The sequence below is a fragment of the Marmota marmota genome, unplaced genomic scaffold (assembly GCF_001458135.2).
Source record: "Marmota marmota marmota unplaced genomic scaffold, marMar, whole genome shotgun sequence".
In the NCBI taxonomy this organism is placed as follows: domain Eukaryota; kingdom Metazoa; phylum Chordata; class Mammalia; order Rodentia; family Sciuridae; genus Marmota; species Marmota marmota.
Genome location: NW_025999913.1, coordinates 161198 through 167614, shown reverse-complemented (window position 1 = coordinate 167614; position 6417 = coordinate 161198).

Sequence of the window (6417 nt, the reverse complement as noted above, 5' to 3'; positions counted from 1 at the left end):
AGCTCAAGGTCCTGGATTCAATCCCAGGAAAAATTAAAAAAAAAAAAAAAGTAGGGGGTGGAGTAAAGACAATGTGAATATCTCAACATCTTACACACAAGAAGAAAAAGATTGAAGAGGCATGTGCATGACAGAAAACAGGCCGAGGGTCAGACAGGACCACAGATAACTATGTGCAGCTTGCCTATTACACACATATGCACACACACACATACACACACATACATACACATTGCAGTAGTTTGGATCTTCAGTGTTCCTGGGACAAAGACCATGTTAAATGCTTGGTCTCCAGCCTGTGGCACTATTTGGGATGGGAGTTACTTTTAGGAGGTAGATCCTAAAAGTAAGGATGGAAGGAAGTTAGGTCACTGGGGACACACTCTTGAAGAGGATATTAGAACTCCTGCCCCTTCCTGTCTCTCTCTTTTGCTTCCAGGCCCCAATGAGATGAACAGTTTCCTCTGCCACTGGCTCCCGGCTAAGAAGTGCTGCCTTATCACAGGCACAAAAGCAACAGAACCAACCAACCATTGTAAGGGACCGGCGAACGATGGAGGAAGAGACCACCAAGAGACCGACTCATGCAACAGCAAAAGGGGGTTTATTGAAGATCCAGCATGCTGGGGCTCTGTGCTCACTCAAGGAGGGAGAGCAGCCAAGAGCCCCGAGCAGGGGTTAAGCAGTGCTTAAGTACACTTTTTGGGGAGGGCGGGGGCTTTGCATACATCAGAGCAAATCATCATGAGGCACGGGAAAATCAAACAACAACTCTCAAACATGATTAGCACATTCATTGGCGGGAACAGGTCGGGCGGGGGTGATAGGTCAGTCCTAAAGCAGGGTATACATTCAAACTGATTGGTTTAGGCCCTGAGGTGCCTACATGCTGAACTGCACAGGGTCCAGGTTATTAAACAACTGAGTGGTCAGGGGGAATTTCGACACATATCTAATGGGCAGTTCCTGGAATTGTCTTAACTGCCACAGGAATTTCAGGTTCTGAGTGCAGCTTAGAAACTTTACAATACCTGGTCTTTTACATTTTAACTCCAGTTTCTTTTATCCTTTCACCATGAACTGAAACATCTACAACTGTGAGCCGAAATAAACTTTTCCTTCCTTAAGTTGTTTTCTTCAGGTATTTTGCCACAGTGACAGAAAGCTAACACATACAAACTGACATGCATACACGCATATACATAGATACACACACAATGCACATGCATACATATGGGCACACATATACATATATGTACATATATGCATATACAAAGAAACACGTGCATACACTTGTTTGCATGTATGTACATATACATGTATGCACACAAAACACATACAACTGCATGCACGCATACACACAGAGACACAAATGCATACACATATACACATGTGTGCTTGCACACACTCAAGTATTCAAGTATGTGGCAAAGGCAGGAAAATGGGCCTTCAACAATACTTAGCCTTATTTGGGTCTCTTTGGGGATACTTTTGATGTTCAGACTTATCATACTTAAAAATAATCTTCGGAGACACTCCATAGCTTCAAAAAACAGGGCTAGGGGACGGGGGTTGTGGGTTAGTGGTAGAGTGCTTGCCTAGTATGTGTGAGGCACTGGGTTCGATTCCCAGCACCACAAATAAATAAATGAATAAAATAAGGGTCCATCAACAGCGAAAAAGAAATTAAAAAATTAAAAAACAGGAAGGCAAAACAAGAGAAAAGTCAAATAAGTAAGTACCCAGGAGAGTACAGGAAGGTTACAGCATAGCAACCGTGAGCCTAAAGATGGAACATTCACACAGTTTATGACTGTGGTTTTAAATATTTGGGAACCTGAAAAATGGAATATAACTGAAAGATCTTATTGGAGCTGGGATGTTGAGGGCCACAGCCGAGTCGGGAAGACGCCTGGCATTCTGCCAGAAGGGAGTGGTTGAGAGGTGACGCCAGCGAGCCATTGAGATGATGATGGTTATGTTAAACTGTGTATTCAGTTGTATATGATCCCCTGCTGTCCGGCAATAGGGTGGCTGCAGGAATAGGGTGGTTCCTGCTGCCTCTGGGTGCCTGATACTTTGGAGTTCCCGTTGAGTTCTCGAGGGGTCCGAGTGGGGTAGGCGCGGAGCCCCGGGAAGAGCTGAGAGAGTTCCCGGGGGAGTGTGCGTGGAGTGCTGGTGGAGTTTGGGCAATAAAGTTTCCTGTTTGAACATACAAGTGCTTTGTGGCAGCTCGGTGATTTGTGCCCAGCCAGACGGCGGCACTGGGAAACTGAGGCAGAGGTTTGCATGCTTGCTCGAAGCCCCAGAGATACTGGCACTCAGGCATTGGGCCCGGGTCGCAGGCTCCCTGGCTTGTTTTCCTGCTGTTCATGCTTCCTAGGCTACTCCAAAAGGCAGAACTAAGACCTGCAGATGGAGCTTTCAGGAGGCAGATTTGGGTTCACTTTGAATAACAGAGTTATGGTTCTGCCTTGAGAGTCAGTGAGGAGCCACTTGACCTGAACATATTCCTTCAGGTAGGAATTTGATGAGGGGCCACCTGGTGCTCACTCCAAGTCTGAGATCCCCTGATAGTGAATTAGGGGGTTTTGTATAGAGATTCTCCGATGATTGTTTAAGGTTGGTGCCTGCTGTGGTTTGAATGGGTCCTTCCAAGTCCACATGTTGGGAGCCTATACCCATTGCAGCAGTGTTGAGAGGCAGGCCCTTTAAGAGGTAATTAGGCCATGAGGCCTGTTCTCACTGGGGTGGGTTCCTTATATAAAGAGGAGCTCAGTACCCGCTCCCTCTCTTCCTCTTGCCTCTGCCTTTCACGTCTGCCATGATATGATGCAGCAAGAGAGCCCTCACCAAATGCTGTCTTCTCCATCTTGGACTTCCCAACCTCCAGAACTGTAAGCAATATAAATTTCTATCCATTAAAATTACTCCATCTGTGGTATTCTGTGATAGCAGCACACAATGGAATAAGACAATGCCACTTGAAAGTAACTCATGCCCACGTGTACCTCTATTAGTTTCCAGTTTATCCACACCTCCCTGCCTACCATTTACTCAAACAGTTAACTGTGCCCCTCGAATCTCCAAATGCAAGCCAACAGCTAATGTTTATTTCTGAGAACAGTGACAATCTCCACAGGACAACGAAAACCATGGCTTTTCTCACTCCCTGGTAAAAACAAGGTTGCATTTTGTATTTTTTATGTATAGAAACAGGCCAAATCTAGGACTGTATCAAGCTCATTTATTATTATCAATTTACTTACAAAGGATTTCGAAGTAACTTAAATTAAACCCCACCACCACCACCAAGAGGACACCTAAAGATCAAAGACAGAAGTCACTTAAAACAAAGGAGGGATGGCGGTGGTGGTGGGAACATCATATATATATGTGGAATGTCATAGCTATGGAACTTGAGCCCACAGTGACAATGAGAATAAGAGGAGGAGCATACCTACTGCTTGCTGTCTGATAACAGGAGGTGACATGTGACAGGCCAGGGCTGGGACGGTCCTCACATGCTTTGACAGGAATACTTCTTCAAAGCAGTGTCTTTGCAGAAGTCCTGGCCCCATCAGCCCTCCAGGAAAGCTCACCAGCCTGGGCCTGTCTTTTCCTGCAGGGCATATGCAACTTCATATGGCCACTTCCACTTCAACCCCTTGAGAAAAGTTGAAGACAAAATAAAGACAAGCTCCACTTTGCATGTAACCAGCAAGCCCTGGGTACCGATAGGGCCCAGGGACGCAAGGCATGGGTCATTGCAGCCATAGTCTAAGAAGGGCTGAGATGGTAATCAAGACTTAACCAGGAGAGACCCAGATGACAAAGTGGCAAAGATGATGCTTTTCATGAGAACTAGACTCCAGTTACACATAGTCAATATTAGTGAATGGTAAGTCCAGGCTTCCCAATTTCAAATATAAAAAAGGAAGAAAAAAAAAAGGACTCATCTCCCAAGTTCCATTTCCACTTAAACCCACTATAGCATGTCCTCTGACGGGAGCATGAAGTATCAGTGACAGAACTGCAAGTCTGATGAAACCAACTATTTATCCTCTTTCTGAAATATCAGTCACCCAATCACTAAAGATTAACCAACATCGGAAAAGAAAAAAGGCAAAGTTCAATAATGCTCAATGAACATTTATTTTGGTCTGATATGTTGTACCACTTGTACAGGCCAGAGGTTTGGGAGAACATGGGATCTTAAGGACATCAAGTCCAGAGGGCACTCACCACCCTAGTCCACCTTTGATGTGCTCACATGATCCCCATGATAACAGCCTGGGTTCACATGGTGCTGACTTCAGAAGAGTTCAAAGAACATTGCAGTGGTGTTATCTCATCTCTTCTCACCACTCCTCTGTGGAGTGAGAAAGAAGGCAGAGCTTTATTATTCCTATTTAGAAATAAAGAATGCAAGGTAGGGACACATTGGGTGGCTACTCCAAGCCCTCATAGCTAAAGTCCATGAAAGGCTAAGAAAGCAAATCTGGATGGATTGCTCCTCTCAGTGAATCATGCTGCCTCTTGCTGAGTCCTAAAATCAAATTTTCATGGTAAAAATATAGTCTGCTAAGAGGGCCTGCCTTCCAAACCTCCCCCTGGCTATCTCAGCAAGAGATAAGTACACCTGGGGAACTGAGTGCACCTTGATCTTTCTGTGCAATATTTATTTGACGGGATGACACTTGGAAGAATCCAGAGGATGGAATCTATAAATCCATGTAGCGTTGAAGTGTCATTCCTTTCCTGCCTGTGGCAATAATATCAAAGTAATTTTTTTGGTTATAGATGGTAAGAGCACTGGGGTTTTTCAAAACATTTTGGGTCTTCCCCCCCCGCCCCAGTGCTGGGAATGAAACCTACAGCTGTACATGCTATGCAGGTGCTCGACCCACAAGCCACATCCACAGCCCACAGTTTGGTATTTGACCTAGAAATCGCCTTAGTGATGATCATACAATGATTAAAGATATCAGTTCTTAGGCCAAGAGATTTTCGGGGTTTTGTCCAGAATTAGTCACTTATTTTTCCCATATCAGGTAGTCTCCAGTCACTCGAAGAGGGAAAGAATTCAAGAACAGGAAAAGGGGGTAGGAAGCCAGGTGGGGATAGAATCGTGTGGTGGTTAAAAGAGTCAGTGTGACTCAGGTAACCCTGAGTGCACCTTGTCTAACAGGCTGTCACTGACGCTTTATGACAGTATCATCAAAGTCATCTGTATCCTTTAATTAGTCTCTCCACACACTCTGTTTAACAGAGTAAAGATGAAGCTACAAAAGAGAATAAAGCTATGATTTTTAAAAAAATCTAATGAAAGGGGCGAGAAATAAGGAAGAACCAACCAAAAGGCAGGAAACCTCAGCCCTAAGGAATCATACTTTTCTAATTTTATCATCTCATCTGCAGCATTAGCTCCAGGAGGACAGAGATTTTTGTCGGAGTTGTCTAGTGCTGTCTCTCTGATGTCTAAAACAGTGCCTGATGCATAGTAAATATTTATCAGATGAATTCCGCGACCTCTGATACCATTTGCAAGCATGAAAGTTAAATGTTCCCTGCTAGAAGACAGCACTTCCAAAGGCTCCCAAGAGCCCTCATGCATGCCTTCATTTATCAGGAGGAGGAGGGCTGTAGTTACCCCAGTTCTCCTTGGGAGGTCAACCAGGCCTTTCCCCTCTGTTCAACTAGGAAAGCGCCAAAATGGTGCACATCATAGTCGGTTTTCTGTTGCTATAACTGAACACCACAGATTGGGTAATCCATAAAGAAAAGAGGTTTGTTTAGCTCATAGTTTCTGGAGGCTGGGAAGCCCAAGACCATAGCATCAGCATCTGCTCAGCATCTAATAAGGGCCTTCCCCAGGGGTCATGAGGTTTGAGAGAACATGGGATCTTAAAGACATCAAGTTCAGAGGGCACACATCATGCTAGTCCACCTTTGATGTGTTCCTGTCATCCCCATGATAACAGCCTGGGTTCACGTGGCACCAACCTCGGAAGAATTGACATAGCAAAGGGTATCACACGGTGAGACAGAAAAAGCTCGCTAGCTCAGGTCTCTCTTTTCTCAAAAAGCCACTAATATCATCAAAGGACACCACCCTCATGACTCTCTAAGCCTGATTCCTTCCCAGAATCCTCACCTCCAAATACCATTGACCTATGAATTTGGGGATTAAATTTCCACATGAGCTTTGGAGTGGACAGCCAAACCACAGCACTGGGCTTGTTTCTGCAGTCTCAGAGGCTTTGGAAGCATCGTGCAGCCAGTCCTGCCTTCTCCCCCCTCACCTCCTAATTCGGCATAGCCTGGGCTCTTCTGATCATGAAGAAAACTGGGTCTGAGCTGTTCATATGCCTTGAAAGGCATCAGAAGCAGTGTGTTGCCCCTCTCAGGAATGCA